Below are 24,382 nucleotides of genomic sequence, written 5' to 3' on the forward strand. Positions count from 1 at the left end.
AAGTCAGTAAGTCATCTAGAGAGAATCTCTTTTTAAAGAGTCATGTGATTTGTCCTTAGTAACCTAGTAGGTACCTATCTTCCTGGGGAAAGATTATTTAGAACCTTTTCTATTATTTAGAACCTTTTATGACCTGCTAAAATATGGCTCACCTCCCACAAGAGCGGGTCACTAAGTTTTCCAAGAGGTTACTTGGGGTTGGAGAATATCCTTTTGTGATTTAGTGTTATTGAAACCTCCTTAAAGGATTTCTGTTTCTGACTGAGGTTGTCAGCAGGAAAGGATATCAGGAGCCTCAGCAAGGTCACCCTGTGGCAAGGGAGTACAAGGCCATTGACCCAAGCTCAGAACCATAATTTAGAGATTCCTGGAGAAAGGTTGAGGCTGGCAGCCTTTCCTGTCCTGGCCAATATATGATGGTGGGAATTGCAAGAATGATAGCTGATGACAAATAGAATTATTAAGTCCACAGTGTGCAGGGATCAGTTCAGACAGGACATCCCTGTAGCAGTGCAAAATCACCAGGTGGAATCTGCTGGGGGATCAGTTTTCCATAGCAGCTCCAAGTATGCTGACAGAAAGCAATGGATGGACTCCCCTGTTTTCTTTCTGCTTGGGATTTGGAAGCAGGGCAGACTACATTAGACAGAGTGATCCTCTGGGAATCTTCAGCAATGGGAGTGAGGGCAGCAAGGACCTCAGGAGGGAGGCATTGGACTTCCTGCTAATATGGGCATGCCAAGTTTCAAGTTATGTGAAAAAAAAATAAAAGAGATGTGACTGCATTTGAATTCCAGTTGCTTTTTTTTTTTTTATCATGGGAAGAAGGCTCAAAAATGACACATAGCTTGCCTAATCAGCCACAGTTAGTAATTTGCAAAACTAGAATTCAAACCAATCCTGTTTGACACTAATCTTCTATCCTCTACAAAAGGGATGTCATAGACATTATATATTTTCCAGATAAAATTATACCTCTAGCAAAATTTAGTAAATTATTATTCACTAGTAATTAGTAAAATGTTTTCTTAAACTCCAGATGAATGCTGTTGTGCAATTCTGGGAGAAAATAAAGCTTATGTTTGCTTTATGAAAAGTTCACAGTCATTTTATTTTACTGTTCATTGAATCTCAGGCACTAAATCCCCTGTTTCTTCCTGGATTTTCTTTTATTGAAGAAAACAATTATTGCTTTGATGAAATGGAATAAAAATTCATGCAATTTTCTTACATTAGCCATGCTCAAAAAATAAAGCCACAGCTTTTAATATATATTCAATAATTCATTCTAATATAATTAATGAGAAACTTTATTAAGCATATAAAATAATTCAGTTGTGCAACAGAAATAACAAGGCGAGTCTGCCAAAATTCATTATAATAAATAGTATTTAATGGCACTGAAAGATACACTAGGGCTATAGTGTTTTTCCCATTGTTCCCAAAAGTGCCAAGTGCAAGAGTGAGCACATATTTGGTGTTAAACAAACTACTTTTGATTGATGATAGCTGCTAAGTGCTGAGCAAACTGTAGCATTTAGGAGGGTGCATGGAATTGTTGAAAATCATATAAAAGTTATAAAGATATCAAGGTTTATGACCGGCAAACAAATGAGAGGATTTACGTTATAAATAAAAAAGGTGTGACTTTATGCTTACAACCTCTAATTCATGAGAGATTGATATAAGTAGATAACTTGACGGGGATGGATTTTTTTTTTTTTTATATCCCCAATGCCTAGAATAGAATCTGCATTCTAGTGAGCATCACAGGGAACTGATAATGAATATTTGTTGAATAAATCGATAGTTATATGTGTTATACTTTTATTTATGCTCATATTTGTTAGATATTAGAAATACTACGCAGTATTTAAAGGTTGAGTGAAGAAATACAAATAAGCCTTCACAATAACACCCATAACTGGAAGAAGAGAGTAGCGTGAGGTACAGGCTGCTCACAGAAAAATGGAATCCTCTGGTAGATCCCATATCCCGGTAACTCTGGCTTCCATTTTAGCTACTTAGAAGTTGACCATTAATCTAATCACCTTCCATTTAACAGTGCTGTCTTGTTTCTCTAGCTGCTTCCAGTTCTTCTTTTAGTGTTGGCATTCTGCAGTTTCATTTTTATGTGTTTACACATAAACTTTCTTATAATTTATCCTGTCTCAGGTTCCTTAGTCTTCCAAGATCTGAAGATTAAGGATTTTTCAACAATTTTCTGCTGTTATTCTTTAAGTATTTCTTCCTCTTCCTTATATCTATTTTCTGATTTTAGAACACTAATTACATGTTTTACATCTTTTCATTCTGTTCATCATCTGTTCCACGGTCCATAGTCTCTCTGGTAATTTGCATTTTTTTCTTTCTGTGATGTTTCTGTCTTTGATAATTATTTCTTTGGATCACAAATTTAGCTGGGTCAATTCTATTAAACTGCTTTTTAAGTGTATAATTTCAATTATAATATGTTTCATTTCTATTATTCTTTTCCAAAGCCACTTCTCATTTTTACATTGTCTGGTTCCTTGCTCATATTTTCAGACATTTTTTTCTTTAAATATATTTTTGGTTGTTAGAATAATGGTCCTCCTTCCACTCCCAGGATGTCCATGACCTAATCCTCAGAAACCTGCAAATATGTTACCTTACCTGGGAAAAGGGGCTTTGCAGATGTGATCAAGGTAGTGTCCTTGAAATGGTGAGATTATCCTGGATTACCTGGATGGTCCCAATCCAATCACATGAGCTCTTAAGAGCAGAAGAGGAAGGCAGAAGAATGGGTCAAGAGATGCAATGTGAAAAGCACTTAGCCCAGTGTTGCTGGCTGTAGAAAGGTAAGGAAGAGGCCATAAACCAAGAAAGGCAGCAACCTTTGGAAGCTGGGAACAACCTTCAGTTTATAGTCAGCATGAAAATGGGGACCCCAGTCCTACATCCACAAGGAATTGAACTCAGTCAGTAATGTGAATGGGCAGAAAACTGATTCTGCCTTACAACTTCCAGAACATATCTGCCACCCTTAATTTCAGTCCAATGAGAACTGTACTGTACTGAACTTCTGTTCTATAGAACTATAAAATAATTAACTTATGCTATTTTAAGCCACTGTTTGTAATTTTTTTTGCAGCAATAGAAAATTAATATAGATTTTAGTACTAGAATTGAGGTGTTTCTGTAACAAATATCTAAAAATGTGAAATTGATTTTGGTATCAGGCAGTGGGTACAGGCTGGAAGAATTTTATGAAGTATGGAAGAAAAAGCCTAGTTTTCTTTGAATAGACTGTTAGCAGAAATATGGACATTAAAGAATGTCCATGAGGGCTCAGAAGGAAGTAAAGAGCATTACAGAGAAGTCCTAAATTGCCTCATAGAAAATATAAATGGTCATGAACAAACTATTAATAGAAACATGGATTTTAAGAATGCTGCTGGTGAGGGCTCAGAAAGAAATGAGAACATGTTATTGGAAACCAGAGGAAAAGGGATTTTTGTTACATAGAAATCTTAGCAGGCTTGTGTCATGCAGTTATATGGAAAACAGAACTCGTAAGCAATGAACTTGGATATTTAACTGAGGAGATTTCCAAGTAAAGTGTTGAATGTGCAGACTGATTTCTTCTTTTCCCTTAGAGTAAATGCAAGAGGAAAGAGATAAACTGACAGAGGAACTGTTAAACAAAAAGGAATCAGGACTTGATGATTTTGGAAATTCTCAGCCTTCCCATATGGCAAAATGTTAAAATTAAGATATTCATTTAAATTTATTTAAAAATTAAGAGATTATTTTTCTGAGCTATTTCAGAAAGATCGAAAGATCAGAGTAATCAGTAACATAAAAGACTCTTTGAAAAAATTAAGGAAGTTATCATAAATCCCATCAGTCATCTCATCAGAAGCCAAAAGTAGAGATTTTCTTGGAAAGATCTGCGCATGAGCCTCTTTGTCTAATGGATTGAATCCTTGTGACATCTATGGAAAATCCACAGAGCTCTTGAGAATCTTATACAAGCAGAGACACTGCCAACTTGGACTGAAGAGGTCAGAGAGATATGATGTGAGAAAGTCTCAACCTGCCTTTGCTGGCTTTGAAAGTAAAAAAGGGGCCCAAAGTCAAGTCATGTGGCAGCATCTGGAAACTGGGAGAAACCCTCAACCTAGAGCCAACAATAAAACAAGGGGCTTAGTCCTATAACCACAAAGAACTGACTTGTGCCAACAACCCAGATGAACAAGAAATTAATTCGATTCTCCCTAGAGCCTCCAGAATGAATTGCATCCTGCCTATACTTTGAGTTTCATCTGGTGACACTTGTACAATTTGTTGTTTTATGACACTAAGTGTGTGGTAATTTGTCATAGAAAATAAAAATAGCAATAGAAAATTAATTTCTCTTTTAATTTTAGATTATTCAACATACTCCTTTTCTGAATCTGATCATTCCAATACAATGTATCTTTGTAAGACTATGTCTTCTGTATGGTTTTTTTCAGCTTTCTCTCAAGTCTAATTTATTCTTTATGCTTTGCAATTTTTAAATTAGTAACTAATTATTTTAGAAATTTATCTTGGGAACATTCAATTTGGATTCACAAAGCAAGTGATTTATTTTGCTTCTACTCACTGACTGTGAATCTGGAACCACTCTAAATTACTGGATAAAGTTCATTGATCACACAGGTAAATTCTGCCACCAAGTCTCAGTGAAAGCCATCTAATAATTCTGAGTTCTAAGGACAATTCTGTGTCCCTCCACCCAGTGCAGTGTCTAGATAGGCATGGTTTTTTGATGTACCTTCTTGGTGGTAGGTTTATTTTGTATAGACCCTTATTCTTAGAGTGTTGTCCTTAAGGGTTCTGATTCTCTGAGAGAGACACTTCTATCAGACTACAACTAGAGTTAGCCCTTTGCTTCATCTTCTGTCCCAGTGTTTCCCTTACTTACCTCTTGGGTTTCTTTTTTCACTTCGTTTTTGTCCCCTTTGGATTCTTTGCTTTCTTACCCTTTCAGAAAAGCATTTAAAAAGAAGTATTTTATAGTCATATTTTTAGAGTTTTTCATTTAACAGCTGCTAGAAAAGGAACGTTCTATAAATTATTTTTAATCCTACTTAAATTTAGTTTCTAAAAATTGAAGTGGGCTTCCCTGGTGGCGCAGTGGTTGAGAGTCCGCCTGCCGATGCAGGGGACACGGGTTCGTGCCCTGGTCCGGGAAGATCCCACATGCTGAGGAGCGGCTGGGCCCGTGAGCCATGGCTGCTGAGCCTGCGCGCCCGGAGCCTGTGCTCCGCAATGGGAGAGGCCACAACAGTGAGAGGCCCGCGTACCGCAAAAAAAAAAAAAAAAAAAAAAAAAAAATTGAAGTAATACAGTTTGTTGCCTGTACAAGGGTTTTATTACCTTAAGTAAAACTGTTACCAAAGTGATAGTTTTTTCATTCAACTTCTTCATGCATTTAACAAGTACAGGGCTTCCCTGGTGACGCAGTGGTTAAGAACCCGCCTGCCCATGCAGGGGACACAGGTTTGAGCCCTGGTCCGGGAAGATCCCACATGCTGCGGAGCAACTAAGCCCACGTGCCACAACTACTGAGCCTGCCTGCCACAACTACTGAAGTCTACATGCCTAGAGTCCGTGCTCCACAACAAGAGAAGCCACCACAATGAGAAGCCCACGCACTGCAAAGAAGAGCAGCCCCCGCTCGCCGCAGCCAGAGAGACAGCCCCAGCACAGCAGCAAAGACCCAACACAGCCAAAAATAAATAAATAAATAAATTTAAAAATAAAACCAGAAACAAGTACAGTTCCTGATGGTACTAATGTCAAGAAAAATTAGCAGACCACAGGCAATATGTTTCACATTTTAAGTCTCTACTTTCTAAAAATGTATTGACAGCACTATATAAAGACTCTCCTCCAGACTCCAAATATAGAAAGAAAAAAAAAAAAAACATAGTCTTTGAGAATCAAACTCTAAGAAATTCAATTAGTCTTTGTACTGCTTTTATATTTTAAATAAACATAATTAAGCTCAAATCTTTAGATTTAGAAAGTATGTTTACTTTTTGATTTGTAAATTAAAGATCTACATTTCCTTGATGATATTTACAACCAGTCTTGATCCACTCAATCAGAAGTAATCCAATCCTTTGTCCTTCCATAACAAGGGATTATGTTACGATGTAATAATTTGTTTATATATTTGGGTTTTTTTTTTTTAACTAGACTGTGAGCATCTTGAAAAGAGAAGCCATATGTATTAAAAGTATTGTAATGGGCCCAGAATTTAGCACTGAATTTAGGTACTGAATAGATATTTGATGAATTTAATCTATGAGTGAGTATGTTTAGTACAATGTAAGAAGTTTATAATTCTGTATACATATTATTTTAACCTGTATTTTAAACTAATATTAGGGAAAATTTTTTTAATATTACTAGAAATATTATAGAATTGTAGGCCAGCATTAGTGAGAGACATCACTCCAAATGAAGTAATTTGTACTCTAAGTAGAGATTCCCTTCTTTCTTTCTCTTCTTGTTTACCATCTAATTCACATATTTCATTGCACAATGAATGAATGAGAGCTTAGATTCTTAAATAAAAGTAATTTAAAATTGTATTTTGCCTGAAGCATTGTTAACAGGATAATGGTAACGCCCAATGAAAGAAAATCCTTAAAGTAAAAGAAGTAACATTGTCAGTATTTAAAATAAATGTTTTCCAGAGCTGATTTTTAAGTAATTTGCATTACTTACTTTTAAAAGAAATACACTATGTTGCCAAACAAAGAAATAAACAAAATCCCAAAACAATAATCCAAAACAAATAAAACCTTTGAGAATTTAGTGTTACATATAGAAGGCATACAAGTTACATCTTCTTACATATATTTTTCAAGCTTACACCCCTATATTTTGTTCTTAAAATGTTCAACTGAAAATGGTGTTTAAATATCAGCCATATGTTCTTCTATTTTTATACTAATCCTTCCAGAGTAATCACCCCCTCTAAAGTAATAAATACATTTAATGGAATTAGGACCCAATCTTCACCCCTTTCTTCATTTAACTTTCTATGTCCTGTAAGAACTGTGAATGTGGGTCCCCTTCAATATTTCAGATGCAAAATAGAGAAACCAAACTCATTCTGTTCTCTAACAAAATAGTTTATATTCCTTTTCTATCAGTTTTAAAATTTTTCCTTTTTTTCTGTGAGAATAATCTTAAAACCCTCTCTGTTCTTCCTTCCTTTATTCCTCTTATCTAATCTATCATAAAGAGTTGTCATATTTGTTTGCTTCCAGGTCTTCTGGCCTCTATTAGAATTAGGACATCACTTCATGTCTTGACAGGACTAGATAATTTTCAAAGATCCCTTTTAATTCAATACTTTTTATCTTTTTTAACTGATCACCCTGACCACATTCTGGATTCTTGTACCCAACTCCAATGGCAATAATCCAATTTAGTAGTTTGCAGGTAGAGGACACTAGAGATGAAACTGGAACAGTCACTCAATATTATCCATCAAAGTATGTCCGTAATCTCAATCTGCTCTGGCTATACAATTTTTATTACATTTTTCTCAAATGCTCTTCATTACAACTTGTCACTCTAGCACACTGCATATCTATAGGATCTTTCACGCTTTTGTTAACGGTCGTCATAGCACAAAACGTTCCCTTCTCATTGTCTCTTCAGTAGAAAATTTGCAAAATTCGGTTTAACTCTTATCTTTTCCAGGTAGTTTACACAGTGATAAGAAACCAAAATTTGGGCGTTAGTTAGGCCTCAGCTTGTAACTGTGCCACTTACCAGCTACATAACTTTAACCAGCCTCAGGTTTCTCATTCAGCCCATATTTGATAACTCATTCCAACCTCTATTAACTCAGGATTAATTGTCCTTTACTTGTTTTATGTATTTACACAGTGATTTACTTGTATGGCTATTGTGCGAGAGGGCACTGAAAGGACATTTAATAAGTAGTCATCAAACAGTTTATCACATTTTGATATTTTTGAAGTTGAGAAATAACAGATAAAACAGAAGCAATAACATTGAGTGTTTATCATGAACCGGAAAATTTCTCCATGCTCAGTTACTAAAAATACATTTGAATATTCTATCACACACTGTTTTGGCATAATTTTTATTCTTTAAAACTAAAATACATGTACATAAACATACACATCCCCCGAGTAAACAGCTTACCTTAAGATTGTTCTGAATTTGGCTTCAGAAACCATTCAAAGCAGATATCTACAAGTCAATAATTATGAAACGACAGTCAGTTAGCTTGAAGATAAAGGTGCTTTTACTTTTAGCAATGATTTTTAATATTTTCTACAAAAAATTAGTAGCATATTCATCATCTAGAAGTTTTTGTTTATTGCCTTGACCACTAAAGTTTTGGAATATTCATAAAATATATTTTAAAAATCAGTAAACACTTTTAAGCTAAAGGAATTTGACTTGTTTCACTATTTGCAAAGCCTATTGATGAGTTATATCCCAAATATCATCTTATTAAGCATTATTGAATTGTATTAAAAATTAACATTTTAAATAAAGCTATAATAATAGGACTTCTGAACTTGACCCATTTTATGATAATGAACACTAGACTAAAATATACTATAGGAAGCGTGTGTATATACCATACGCACCACACATACACCATATGTATATGTGTGAGTATTCCAAATGTATGTTTACATATTGATAGAATGGTATTACACACACACACACACACACACACACACACACACACACACACACATAAGTAAATTTAAGGAAAAAAAACACAGGTAGACCTAAATAATTTGGTAAAGTAAACCAAGTATTTGGGTGTAATTTAATGGATCAAATTCAACTGAGCTCAAGTGTTTGGATAACCTGATATTTTGGTGATATTAACAATAACAGCAGCAAAAGTCATGTTGTGAGTTTTATAGTTTAAAGAACACTTTCTCACATTCTTGTTCAAGTCTTCAGTAACCCTCATGATCACAAATGTGTTCCCTCCCAAATACTAATAAGGTAAGCTTGGTCTGAATTAACACAGAGGTAGTTACATAGGAAGCTTGCCCCTCAAATCCCCATTCTGAGATTAGTCTTTACATTTAAAATACAAGCTATGTCATATTCCCTCATAAACAAAACACACTTGAAATCTATGAAATATAACTTTTCATGTGGCTGAAGCTCTTCTTTTAGATCTTGTCTCAAACATCCCTTCTTCAGAATGATGGCAGATATTAATCAAATAATGACTCAAATCAATACATAACTATATGTTATATTAAATGTGATGAAGAAGACTCATATGGTACTTTGAGTATAATGAGGATGCTGATTTAGTTTGGAGGGAATAAAATTTAAACTCAGAATGATCAGGCAAAGACAGAGCAGGGAAGAGAGAGAGTGGCCAGTTTTGAAGGACTGGCAGGTGCACAGTGCTGAGGCATGAAGGAGCGAGGCACCATGGAGGAGCAAGAAGAAGGCCATAGGGCTAAAGCACAGACCAGGAGGGGTGAGTGGGGGTGTACAGAGCTGGAGAGCTCTGGCAGGGGCACGGCAGGTTATGAAGAAGATTTGTTTTTATCTTACATATTACAAGAGGCCATTGAAAGGATTTCTGCAGATGAGTGACATAATGAGGTTTCCTTGAAGAGGGTAGCTCTGAGAGGAGGAAAAAAGTGGAGGAAGAGTGAATGTTGGAACCCAGTGAAGGGTTATTGCTCTAGTTCAGGAAAGAGAGGTAGTGGCTTTGACTTGAGTGTTTGCAAAAGATATTGAGAAAATGGGTTTATTTTAATGTTTTGTGTGATACAGTATAATCTGTCTCTCTAACTTGATTATAAGTTCTATGAGGGCAGAGACTGTATCTTTTTACTGACCATTATATCCTCTGTCATCATATGCTTTGTACATAGTTGATACTCCAAAAAATAATTTTTTAATGAATGAATGGTAGGAAAGGAAGAGAAAATTGGAAAGCATAAGGAACTATTATACTATAATAGTATAATTGTACTATTTGCTGTGATAAGAATCACTAGAAAAGATCAGGTTTGCAAGTGAAGTCATAAGTTTAGATTTAAAAAGTGTAATTATTTGGAAAAGCAATATCTACCATAAGAATATCAGTAATTGTGTGATGTCATGGGAGTGGATGCAATATCTATGGAGAGAAAATAGATTAATAATGATAACTGAAAATTTGCAGGCTCTTACTATGTATCAGGCACAGTTCTAAGGATTTTACATGTATCAATCCCATTAGTCCTCAAAATAACTCCACAAAGAATATTTTATTTATTATCCCACTTTAAAGATGCAAAAACCAAGGTACAGAGAAATTATATAACTTGCCTAAATTCATGCAGCTAGTAAATGGCAGAACTAGGATGTGATAGGCAGAATTCTAAGATGGCCTCAAACACTCGTAACCCCTGGTGTACGTACCTTGTACACACAATTTCCTCTCCTGTGCAGGGCAAAATCTGTAATTGTGATGGGATACAATTCCTACTATTTAGTTATTAATCAGTTGACTTTGAGTTAAAAACAAAAGGGAGATGACGTAGGCCTAGCCTAATCAGTTCATCCCTTTAAAAGAACGTCAAATTGGAAGTGTTAGAAGGTCTAGGTAGGGGGTCACGTGGCAGAGAATCACAGGCGGTTTCTAAGAACTGACACTAGGCCCTGGCCAACAGCCATCAAGAAGATGGGACCTTCAGTTCTACAACCACAAGAAATTAAATTCTGCCAACACTAGTGAGCTTGGAAGAAGATTCAAGCCTCTCAGATGAGTCCTCAGCCCTAGCCTCCAGCTAGAATTCAGCCTGGTGAGACCTTGAGCAGAGAACCCAGCTGAACTCCACCCAGATTTCTGTCCTGCAAAACTGTGAAATGCTGAATGAGTGTTGTCTTAAGCCACAAAGTTGTGGGAAGTTGCTACACAGCAACAGGAAACTAATGCACAGGATTAAACATAGGTAGTCAGTTTATGTAGCCTGTGTTGTTAAAGACTTAGCTGTACTGCATAAGGTACGAGAGTTGGGAAGTGAGAAGAGAGGCTAATGCCAGCAGAGCCCTGGAGAATGCAGGCATGCGCAGAGGAAAATGAACCAGCAAGGGAAACTGAAGAGAAACAAAGAAACTCAGGAAAATCCAACAGAGTATGGCATGATGGAAGACATGAAGAAGGATCTGTGGAAGGAGGGACCTTGACAAGGCAAGAGTATGGAGGCTGCAGAGAACAAGTCTGATGAGGACTGAAGCATGTTTGCTGCATTCAGTAAGATAGAGGAGGCTGTTATGAACTTTCCTCTGGTCAACGGAAAAGTGCAGCTGGCATTTAGAATACCTCCCTTTTTTTTTAATTAAGGGGAAAAACCATGTGTTTGGCTGGGGAGAAAAATCTTTTCCAGATAGACTTTCATTGCTCGATATTTTCATACAGGAGAATTATAGACCTCTTCCTCAAGAACCAGACACATTTGGTTAATTACAGCAGATTTGAAAAGTAAATCAATTAAAATGTTGTTTTGTCACAAAATTTAACTTCCAGGATTAACAATTTCTTAAGTGACAAGGCAAAATTCCATCCAATTAGTATTCTAAAGAAAATTTAATCTCCTGAGATGACTAATGAAAAACAGTAGAAGGAACAGAACAGAAAAAAGAGAACTTAGTTTCCAAAGATCTGTTACTTTGATCATTTACATTGCTACTCTAAGGGAAAGCTATTCTTTTCTCCTTACGGAAAATGACAACAGATGCAGAAACCAAAATATAAGCAGACACTAAGTAAATCAATAAGTATCCACTTTGTAATAGGGTACAATTGAGAAGACAGTGTACACACAGAGATAATTAAATTTATGGCCTTTTATGCTGCCTTATTCACCTAATGATGTTGTTTTGAGTACTCTTGTTCCAATACTTCATTTTGGTGACTAATTTTATGGAAGGAAGAAATAACAATGGCCAACTCTCCTCTTATCCCACATAAGATATTAAAAAAAAACAGAATTCATTCTACATGTAAGTTGTTCCTAATACGTGAGGGGAAAACTTGTCTCCAATGGAACCCTTAGGAAATGAGAGGAAAGTTTACCCAGGGATCTCTGCCACATACTCAGCATAGGATTGGGGCCATGTGTAATGGCCCAGCCTGAGCTGAGATTTAAAATTTTCTATTTTGAATGATCGAGACAGATGCCCAATGAGATAGAGACCCAAGTGTGAGAGTGCAGTGTTCGTGTTTCTTCTGGTGGCTTACACAAAATCTCTTCACATCTGACTTCATCCCTTTGTCTCTTCTGAGACCCTTTGTCCCAGACATGATTGTGGGTTTGCCTGTTCCTAGCGCTTTACCCATCTATTCATAGATAGCTTAATAGACCTAATACAGTCATTACTTATATTCCAAGATTATCATTCCTTTTGCTGATCACTTACATTTCAAAATCTTGAGTTTGTTTTGCATTCAACTTATTTTCATGTATTTGGCTTCCACTTTTAGCTGCTTATGGATGAGACAGTTCTTGCTAACAGAAGCAACCTTACTAGTGAGCATGTGATTGCTGTCTAGTGCAAGACAAAGACTGATTCATTAATGAGTCATACATCTTCATAAAGAAAAGAGACTTCTGTCATCTTTGCATAAAATTCTTTAAAAAGAAATCTACCCTTTCGTGCGATTGGTCATTCCAGAAAACACATCACATCTTCTTACTCAATAAGCCCTGAACCTCTAACCAAAACAAGAGGCTCGACTAGAGTGCCTTGACCTTTCCTTAAAGTCCTTCTCTTTTCATTCATGGAATTTTGAGATTAACCTTAAAATGAAGCTTGGTCTTTTTTCTTTTTTCCTCAAAAAAGAAACTATAAAAATATGAGACAAAGACAAGTGTGAGAAACAATTTCAAATTTTATTTTCTATGTTGGATATCCCAGAACCATATTGTATCAATAGTTTCCCACATTATTGACAACTAAATAAATTCTTGGCTGATGTTTCAGATCTTTCATCTCAAACATTCCAAATCTCTAATGGCCTTAAACTTTAAAGCCTAATCATTCAGATGATTCTTTATCCCTTTTCCCAACTGGAATGTAGATACAGCAAGTCTACCTGTCATCTTTCCAGTATGCCTTTCTTATACAAAATGAGATAGATAACTTCTTATGGCCATCTTGTCCAACCCTAACTTCTTATTATTTTCCCAAACTATAGTTTTTGTCTTAGGCTGTGTTCACTGTGTATAAATACTTCACATTGTTTTCCAATTACTTGAATAAACTGATTGTTTTGGTGAGCAGCACTCCTGGTATAATAAGAGTACAGAACAACTCTTCCATATACCTGTGCTGATGAGCTATAGTTCCCAAAGGAGGTAAATTTTAAGCTTTGTAGGACCACAGTCTAGAATACAATATAAAATATAGACTACAATTTGGTCTGAAGCTTTTTCAGGAGAAAGATACATGGTCCAAAAGATCTTAGGAATCCAGACTAAATTCTAAGCTCAAATTCTTTATGTTTTCCCCAGGAACCACTGTGACTTTAGGGAGATTTATATTTCCAGATAAAATGAATCCTCATAACAATAACAGCAGCAGGAACCAGAACTAGATTGCTTTGAACTATGCTTGTCTATGAATATCTTTCATAATCCAGCTAATATGCACCCTGTTGTGCTTTGTACCTATATTTTGATATCAGTGGAAATGCTACTTTTTTGTAATCAATTTCTTCTTTTAAAAACAGATTTCATTTCTCCTAACAATTTTATTTAACTTTGAGGATTTTCTATATTGGATCCCAAAGTATTTCTTAACTGCTTCACAGTTAATAATAGGAAAACTTAACTTTCATGACTTGACTCTAAAACACACTACAAAGAATGTCTTAACTGACAGCAAACTTCTTGGAGGATGTTCTTTTAATTAAGGTCCATTCCCTGGCCATTGATATTTAGGAAATTGGAAAGCCTGATAAAAAATAAATATCTTAAAGTTTGCTGTATATTTCCTTGCTCCATAACTAATTATACCTTTAGGTATATCTACATATCCAAATGACACCAGACAATGAGCTTTTAAATTATAAATGTCTTTGGTAGAATTCTTTTAAGTTAAAGGTGAAAAAAGGTGAAGAGTGTTAAATTCTTATTCATTTTTAAAAATGAGAAGTAGCACACAGAAGGAACAGTTAAGTAATTCAAAACAAACTGATGGGGAGTTGATCATTAAATAGACTTTTTGAAGGGTATGCTGAAATAATTTGACATATTTTACTTAATGAACTTAATCTTTATAATAAAAAATTAACTACTATTGAGAAATCATTATTTACTGAGCTTTTAATGTAGAGTATTAATTTTTTTAATCTTGCAAAATATGAATTGTTTTCCCGTGTGAAAATTATGGTTTCAACTACTTGCTTTAATGAAAAAAAATGGGTAATCATGAATTCCCTGAATTTCAATCAAAAATAGTTTCCAACAGGGAAATAACTCCATCACTATGTCATCAAATTCATGGCTCTTCTGACTATTAAATGGATGTTTCCCTACTATCACTTTTTAATGTTAAAAGAAAGGAAAATATCAGTTGTTAAAAAGCTTATTTCTTACAGGAAATATTTTCTAGGTAATGCCAATAAAAATCTGGTGAAAAGAAACAGGTTGTTCTGCCTTAGGGGGTTTTTGTTTGTATTGTTTTCTTTTTTTAAAAAAAAAAAAACCTGAGAATTGCACATGTTTAAGGCAGCATACAGAAACTAACTTTCCATTGTTGAGCCGTAAAATATACTTTGGAAGGAAAAATAAGTCTCACCATACTCCAGATTAATACAATCTTTTTTCTTCATATGTGTAAAATTGAGCAAAATTGAAGTTCAAGTGCATTAATATTTTTAAAGTGACCAGAAAGGTAGGGATCAGCAAACATTTTAGGAAAAGGGCCAGATAGTAAATATTCTTTGCTTAGTGGACCAACAGTTCTCTGTGACAACTACTCAACTCTAACATTGTGGTGGAAAAGCAGCCTAGACAATGCATATATAAATGTGTGTGACTGTGTCCCAATAAAACTTTATTTACAAAAAGAGTACATAAGGCCCATGGCCTGTAGTTTGCTGATCCTAATATAAGAGAATAATAAAATATAATCATAACATGGAAATGATGAAACCAAGACACTTTCTTGTAGTGTGCTAAAAGCTTTCTCATCATTTTGTCCAAATAGCTAACAGCAACTTTCAGGTATAAACATTAGGCTCTGGGCTACAACCCTTAGTTAATGGAAAAATAGGACATCTATTCTTCTAATTTTTTTTTTTTTTGTGGTACGCAGGCCTCTCACTGTTGTGGCCTCTCACGTTGCGGCGCACAAGCTCCAGACGCGCAGGCTCAGCGGCCATGGCTCACGGGCCCAGCTGCTCCGTGGCATATGGGATCTTCCCAGACCAGGGCACGAACCCGTGTCCCCTGCATCAGCAGGTGGACTCTCAACCACTGCACCACCAGGGAAGCCCTCTTCTAATTCTTTTGAAATGTCCTCCATGAAATACTCTCAGAGGTAAAAATTTTAATGATTTATAGTGAGCTGTTAAAACCAACAGTATTTTCATCTCATCTTTATATTAGTGTAAGGAATTCCACAATCTGGCATCTTTTAATGATTTGTACTATTGGGGCAGCAGATTGAGAACATACGCAGGTAAACTTGAAGTTGCTAATTATATATATATATATATATATATATATATATATATATAGTTTTTTTTCTTATTTACCCTTGCTAAAAACTCTGAAAGATATAGTAGTATTAGTCACACTTTATAGGTCATAAATCTGAAGTTTAAAGTGGTTAAGTATATTACCAATGTTACATAGCTGTAGGGCCAGGATTTGAAAAATTAGACCCATGCAGTGCTACCATGTATGGTTGTGTAATTTCTGCACTTGTTAGAACACTACATATAAGGGTATAGATGAGGTAGATTGGTATATTTATTATTGAAAATTTCCCACAGGTGTCAATAGAGTTTATTTGTCTTGAAAAAATCAATATTATGACTATTTTTTGATAGAAAGATGTATATTTTAGGATTCTTTTTCTAATTTACAGCAATGCACCATATGTGATAGCTTCAGTCCTGGCCTGATTCTAAAGACATTGTTCTTTCACATTATGATGAATTTTGTGTCAGGACAGCCTCCTGGAGTGTTACAAAAAGTAAGGTCTTGAGGGAATTCTGTGCTACTAGACTGTATATGTAACAGTCCCTTCCCTGCCTTAAAGTCCTGGGAATAGTTTATAACTACGAAAACAGAGAAAGGTTTTATATAACATGAAAGAAATTTCAAGATAGGAATGACAGGACCTGGTAACTGCCTGGATACAGAGAATAAGAAAGAGATAAGAATTGTAGATAATATAAATATCATAAGATTGTTGACTACATGTATGAATATATTATTAATTAAGATTGGGAGATAAAGTCTGGGGGAAGAGGAAAGATTCCTTTTTTGAAGTTCAGTATGAGATGATGGAGAAATCAAAAAGAAAGTGGAAAATATGTATCCAAAGTTAAGACAGTGAGTAAGGATAGAGCTGGGGATTTGGGTGTCATTTTCATAGAAGTGTGAGAGCAAATGCCAAGAGAATGAGAGAATGTAGTTGGGAAGCGTCTAGGATTGGGAGAAGTGGGACCTACAAGATAAGCCAAAAAAAGAAATAACACTGTAGAACTCTAATTAGAGATGGGATATGACAAGTTAAAAATAGCATCACTGAAGCCAAAAACAAAAAATGTGTTAATGAAAAGAGATTCTCAAGAATGTCCCTTACTTCAGAGAGTTCCAGGAAGATGCGAACTGTGCAGAAATCACTATATCTGGCAATCCAAGAACAACTAGTGAATGCTGCACAGTCAGTCTCAATCCGATAATAAAGTGAGGGGCCAGAACTGGGTGGAGGGTAAAGATGAAGAAATAGAATGTGCAGACATTTAAAAAAAATCTAAAACCTAAGAGAAGGCAGAAAAGGAGGAAAGAAGGATAAAGATTTGTTCTGTTTCATATTTGTTTTTATGAGCTGAAGCTGACTGGACATTTTTGAAGATGGAAAAGTATCTGGAAGAAAGAAAGCAATTTAAGATAAAAAGTTGGAGATGAATAACTGACACTACTGTATTTCACAGAAGATCCAGGAATCCCAAGTCATCAATCAGTAGTGGCTTCAAGTGATATCCTGTCCTGCTTCTATCTTTTTTTTTTAAGGAGCTTTATTTAGATATTATTTGCATACCATAAAATTGACACATTTTAAGTGTACAATTCAATGGATTTTAGTATTTTTATGAGGCTTTACTTTTATGTGTCCAATATTTGACCTAGCCATAAGAAGATCTCATCTGTCTCAGAATATTGTAGATCCTCCCAACTTAATTATGATGATAGAAATATAAAATAAAATAATAATAGAGAAATGTTAGTGCTATAGGCTGCATCAGCATTACAGGTCACCCTGTGGAATGAGGTAAATGCCCTAAATAGTTGCATTTGTAGCTTTCACAATAGATAATAATAAGCCACACTTATGACTCAAATAAATTTTGTTTTCTAGCATTAAGATCTATTTAGATGTGTAACTGACCTATAAAGTAACTATGCAGTAATGTACTAACTACAGTACATTTTTGCCTTACACTGACCTCTAAGGTTTGTTTTTGTTTGTTTGCTGGTTTGTTTTTGGTCATAGTTCCCAGGGCAATTTTGTACCATTTCAAGTAGCCATTGTAATAATTCTTTGTGTTAAATCTTGATCTTAGGTTGTGAAAACTTGCTGGTGCCTACAAATAACAAAACATCACGTATCTCTCTGTAGTCTTGCATTAAATTCATGGATGTAGATATTTGTACACTTTTGTTCCTGAGTGATGATTTCTAGCCTTACAGCTCTTTGCATTACCTGGAATTGGAAAGAAAGGTTCTTCAAATGAAGTAAAATGTAAACAGTACAAAAAAGAACATGAACCATGGCTTATTCATAATATACCTATATATGTTACCCTTTATCAGGATATAAGATTTAAAGAGGACCTACAAGATGGCGGAGAGGTAAGATGTGGAGATCAGCTTCCTCCTCACAAATACATCAAAAATACATCTATACGTGGAACAATTCCTACAGAACACCTACTGAATGCTGGCAGAAGACTTCAGACTTTCCAAAAGGCAAGAAACTCCCCACATACCTGGGTAGGGCAAAAGAAAAAAGAAAAAACAGAGACAAAAGAATAGGGATGGGACCTGCACCAGTGGGAGGGAGCTGTGAAGGAGGAAAAGTTTTCACACACTAGGAAACCCCTTCACTGATGGAGACGGGGGGTGGCAGGGGAGAAGCTTCAGAGCTATGGAAGAGAGTGCAGCAACAGGGGTGCAGAGGGCAAAGCAGATATTCCTGCATAGAGAATCACTGCCGACCAGCGCTCACCAGTCTGAGAGGCTTTGCTCACCCGCCAGAGCGGGCAGGGGCTGGGAGCTGAGGCTCGGGCTTCAGTCGGAGCGCAGGGAGAGGACTGGGGTTGGTGGCGTGAACATAGCTGATGGGAGCTACTGCACCACAGCTAACCAGGAAGGAGTCTGGGAAAATGTCTGGAAATACCTAAGAGTCAAGAGACCATTGTTTCAGGGTGCACTATGAGAAGGGATTCAGAGCACTGCCTAAATGAGCTTCAGAGATGAGGGTGAGCCACAGCTATCAGCGCAGACCACAGAGATGGGTGTGAAATGCTAAGACTGCTGCTGCAGGCACCAAGAATCCTGCATGCAAGCATAGGTCACTATCCACCACCACCAGGGTCCCGTGATCCAGGGACAACTTCCCCGGGAGAACACACGGCGTGCCTCAGGCTGTTGCAACATCATGCTGGCCTCTGCTGCTTCAGGCTCACCCCACATTCCATACATCTCCCTCCCCCCCGGCCTGACTGAGCCAGAGCCCCTTAATCAGCCGTTCCTTTAACTCCCTCCTGTCTGGGCAAAGAACAAACACCAGAGGGTGACCTAAATGCAGAGGCAGGGCCAAATCCAAAGCTGAACCCCAGGAGCTGTGCAAACAAAGAAGAGAAAGGGAGGTTTTTCCATGCAGCATCAGGAGCAGTGGATTAAATCTCCACAATCAACTTCATGTACCCTGCACCTGTGGAATACCTGAATAGACAACAAGACATCCAAAAATTGAGGCAGTGGACTTTGGGGGCAACTGTAGACTTGGGGTTTGCTGTAAACGACTGACTAGTTTCTGATTTTTATATTTATCTTAGCGTAGCTTTTAGTGCTTATTATCATTGGTGAGTTTCTTTATTGGTTTGGTTGCTCTCTTATTTTTTTAAAAAACTTTTTTAATTTTTTCATTTTAATAATATTCTTATTTTTTATTTTAATAAATTTGTTTATTCTATTTCACTTTATTTTATTTTTTCTTTCTTGCTTTTCCTCCATTTTCTTCTAAGCCATGTGGCTGACAGTGTCTTGGTGCTCTGGCCAGGTGTCAGGCCTGAGCCTCTTAGGTGGGAGAGGCAAGTTCAGGACATTGGACCACCAGAGACCTCCAGGCCTCACGTAATATCAGTCAGTGAGAGCTCTGCAAGAGATCTCCATCTCAATGCTAAGACCCAGCTCCACTCAATGACCAGAAAACTCCTGTGCTGGACACCCCATGACAAACAACTAGCAAAGCAGGAACACAACACAACCCATTAGCAGAGAGGCTGCCTAAAAGCATAATAAGTTCACAGATACCCCAAAACACACCACTGGACGAAGTCCTGCACACCAGAAAGACAAGATCCAGCCTCACCCACCAGCACACAGGCACGAGTCCCCTCCACCAGGAAGCTTAAACAACCCACTGAAATAACCTTACCCACTGGGGAAAGACAGGAAAAACAAAAAGAACAACAAATATGCAGCCTGGGAAAAGGTGACCTCAAACACAGTAAGTTAAGCAAAATGAGAAGACAGAGAAATACACACCAGATGAAAGAGCAAATTAAAAACCTACCAGACCAAAACAAATGAGGAGGAAGTAGGCAGTCTACCTGAAAAAGAATTCAGAGTAAAAATTGTAAAGATGATCCAAAATAATGGAAATAGAAAGGAGAAAATACAAGAAATGTTTCACAAGGACCTAGAAGAATTAAAGAGCAAACAAACAATGATGAACAGCACAATAAATGAAATTAAAAATTATCTAGAAGGAATCAATAGCAGAACTGAGGCAGAAGAAAGGATAAATGACCTGGAAGACAAAATAGTGGAAATAACTGCTGCAGAGACGAATAAAGAAAAAAGAATGAAAAGAACTGAGGACAGTCTCAGAGAACTCCAGGACAATATTAACTGCACCAACATTCGAATTATAGTAGTCCCAGAAGAAGAAGACAAAAAGAAAGGGAATGAGAAAATATTGGAAGAGATTATAGTTGAAAATTTCCCTAATATGGGAAAGGAAATAGTCAAGTCCAGGAAGCACAGAGAGTCTCATACAGGATAAATCCAAGGAGAAACATGCCAAGATGCATACTAATCAAACTATCGAATACAAAGAAAACATATTAAAAGCAGCAAGGGAAAAGCAAGAAATAACATACAGGGGAATCCCCATAAGGTTAACAGCAGATCTTTCAGCAGAAACTCTGCAAGCCAGAAAGGAGTGGCAGGAAATATTTAAAGTGATGAAAGGGAAAAACTACAACCAAGGTTACTGTACCCAGCAAGGATCTCATTTAGATTTGATGGAGAAATTAAAACCTTTACAGACAAGCAAAAGCTAAGAGAATCAGCACCACCAACCAGCTTTACAACAAATGCTAAAGGAATTTCTCTAGGCAAGAAACACAAGAGAAGAAAAAGATCTACAATAACAAACCCAAAACAATTAAGAAAATGGGAATAGGAACATACATATCAATAATTCCCTTAAATGTAAATAGATTCAATGCTCCAACCAAAAGTCACAGACTGGCTGAATGCATACAAAAACAAGACCCATATATATGCTGTCTACAAGAGACTCACTTCAGACCTAGGGACACATACAGACTGAAAGTGAGGGAATGGAAAAAGATATTCCATGCAAATGGAAATCAAAAGAAAGCTGGAGTAGAAATTCTCATATCAGACAAAATAGACTTCAAAGCAAAGACAAGAGACAAAGAAGGACACTACATAATGATCAAGGGATCAATCCAAGAAGATGGTATAACAATTGTAAATATTTATGCACCCAACATAGGAGCACCTCAATACATAAGGCAAATGCTAATAGCCATAAAAGAGGAAATTGACAGTAACACAATAATAGTAGGGGACTTTAACACCCCACTTTCACCAATGGACAGATTATCCATAAGGAAAATATATAAGGAAACACAAAATTTAAATGACACATTAAACAAGATGGACTTAACTGATATTTATAGGACATTCCATCCAAAAACAACAGAATATACTTTCTTCTCAAGTGCTTATGGAACATTCTTCAGGATAGATCATACCTTGGGTTACAAATCAAGCTTTGGTAAATTTAAAAAAATTGAAATCATATCAAGTGTCATTTCGAACTGCAACACTATGAGACTAGATATCAATTACAGGAAAAAAACTGTAAAAAATACAAACACATGGAAGCTAAACAATACACTACTAAATAACTAAGAGATCACTAAAGAAATGAAAGAGGAAATCAAAAAATACCTAGAAACAAATGAAAATGAAAACACTATGACCCAAAACCTATGGGACGCAGCAAAAGCAGTTCTAAGAGGGAAGTTTATAGCAATACAATCCCACTACAAGAAACAAGAAAAAACTCAAATAAACTATCTCCCCTTACAGCTAAAGCAATTAGATACAGAACATCTAAAAAAGGAAGAAAAGGGGCTTCCCTGGTGGCACAGTGGTTGAGAGTCTGCCTGCCAATGCAGGGGACACGGGTTCATGCCCCGGTCCAGGAGGCTCACACATGCCGCGGAGCAGCTAGGTCCGTGAGCCATGGCCACTGAGCCTGCGCGTCCAGAGCCTGTGCTCCATGGTGGGAGAGGCCACAACAGTTAGAGGCCCGCGTACCGCAAAAAAAAAAAAAAGAAGAAGAAAACCCTATAGTAGAAAAAGGAAAGAAATCATAAAAATCAGATCAGAAATAAATGAAAAAGAAATGAAGGAACCAATAGCAAAGATCAATAAAACGAAAAGCTGGCTTTTTGAGAAGTTAAACAAAATTGATAAATCAATAGCCAGACTCATCAAGAAAAAAAGGGAAGACTCAAATCACCAGAATTAGAAATTAGAAAGGAGATGTAACAACTGACCCTGCAGAAATACAAAGGATCATGAGAGATTACTACAAGCAACTATATGCCAATAAAATGGGCAACCTGGAAGAAATCGACAAATCTTAGAAAAGTGCAACCTTCTGAGACTGAACCTACAAGAAATAGAAAATATAAACAGACCAATCACAAGCACTGAAATTGAAACTGAGATTAAAAATCTTCCAACAAACAAAAGCCCAGGACCAGTAGGCTTCACAGGATAATTCTATCAAATTTTAGAGAAAAGTTACCACCTATCCTTCTCCAAATCTTCCAAAATATAGCAGAGAAAGGAACACTCCCAAACTCATTCTACAAGTTCATGATCACCCTGATACCAAAACCAGACAAAGATGTCACAAAAAGAGAAAACTATAGGACAATATCACTGATGAACATAGATAAAAAATCCTCAACAAAATACTAGCAAACAGAATCCAAAAGCACATTAAAAGGATCATACACATGGACAAGTGGGGTTTATCCCAGAATGCAAGGATTTTTCAATATACTCAAATCAATCAATGTGATATACCATATTAACAAATTGAAGGTTAAAAACCATATGATCATCTCAATAGATGCAGAAAAAGCTATCAACAAAATTCAACACCCATTTAGGATAAAAACCCCCAAGAAAGTAGGCATAGAGGGAACTTACCTCAACATAATAAAGGCCATATATGACAAACCCACAGCCAACATTGTTCTCAATGGTGAAAAACTGAAACCATTTCCCCTAAGATCAGGAACAAGACAAGGTTGTCCACACTCACCGTTATTATTCAGCATAGTTTTGGAAGTTTTATCCACAGAAATCAGAGAAGAAAAAGAAATAAAAGGAATCCAAATTGGAAAAGAAGAAGTATAGCTGTCACTATTTGGAGATGACCTGATACTATACATAGAGAATCCTAAAAATGCTACCAGAAAACTACTAGACCTAATCAATGAATTTGGTAAAGTAGCAGCATACAAAATTAATGCACAGAAATCTCTGGCATTCCTATACACTAATGATGAAAAATCTGAATGTGAAATTAAGGAAACACTCCCATTTACCACTGCAACAAAAAGAATAAAATACCTAGGAATACAACTACCTAAGGAGACAAAAGACCTGTATGCACTAAACTATACTGACACTGACAAAAGAGATCAAAGATGATACAAGCAGATGGAGAGATATACCATGTTCTTGGATTGGAAGAATCAACATTGTGAAAATGACTATACTACCCAAAGCAATCTACAGATTCAATGCAATCCCTATCAAACTACCAAAGGCATTTTTCACAGAACAAGAAAAGAATTTCACAATTTGTATGGAAACACAAAAGACACAGAACAGCCAAAGCAATCTTGAGAAAGAAAAACAGAGCTGGAGGAATCAGGCTCCCTGACTTCAGACTATACTACAAAGCTACAGTAATCAAGACAGTATGGTACTGGCACAAAAACAGAAAGATAGATCAAAGGAACAGGATAGAAAGCCCAGAGATAAACCCACGCACATATGGTCACCTTATCTTTGATAAAGGAGGCAAGAATATACAGTGGAGGGCTTCCCTGGTGGCGCAGTGGGTGAGAGTCCGCCTGCCGATTCAGGGGACACGGGTTCGTGCCCCGGTCCGGGAAGATCCCACATGCCGCAGAGCGGCTGGGCCCGTGAGCCATGGCCGCTGAGCCTGCGTGTCCGGAGCCTGTGCTCCGCAACCGGAGAGGCCACAACAGTGAGAAGCCCGCGTACCGCAAAAATAAAAAAAATAAAAAAAAAAAAGAATATACAGTGGAGAAAAGACAGCCTCTTCAATAAGTGGTGCTGGGAAAACTGGACAGCTACATGTAAAAGAATGAAATTAGAACACTTCCTAACACCATACACAAAAATAAACTCAAAATGGATTAAAGAACTAAATGTAACACCAGACACCATAAAACACTAAGAGGAAAACATAGGCAGAACACTCC

General features: G+C 36.6%; 1 protein-coding gene across 4 annotated transcripts in view; it reads right to left on the bottom strand.

Moving 5' to 3' along the window:
• The window catches only part of CNTN1 (contactin 1), a 376,722-nt gene that overhangs the window by 276,873 nt on the left and 75,467 nt on the right, over positions 1-24,382 (bottom strand). For all 4 annotated transcript variants that reach the window (XM_019934617.3, XM_073788827.1, XM_073788825.1 and 1 more), the window contains one exon: positions 8,224-8,271. The gene's annotated coding sequence lies outside the window, so the exon portion shown is untranslated. The remainder of the gene's footprint in view (positions 1-8,223; positions 8,272-24,382) is intronic.

This window comes from Tursiops truncatus, chromosome 11 (genome assembly GCF_011762595.2).
Source record: "Tursiops truncatus isolate mTurTru1 chromosome 11, mTurTru1.mat.Y, whole genome shotgun sequence".
NCBI lineage: Eukaryota > Metazoa > Chordata > Mammalia > Artiodactyla > Delphinidae > Tursiops > Tursiops truncatus.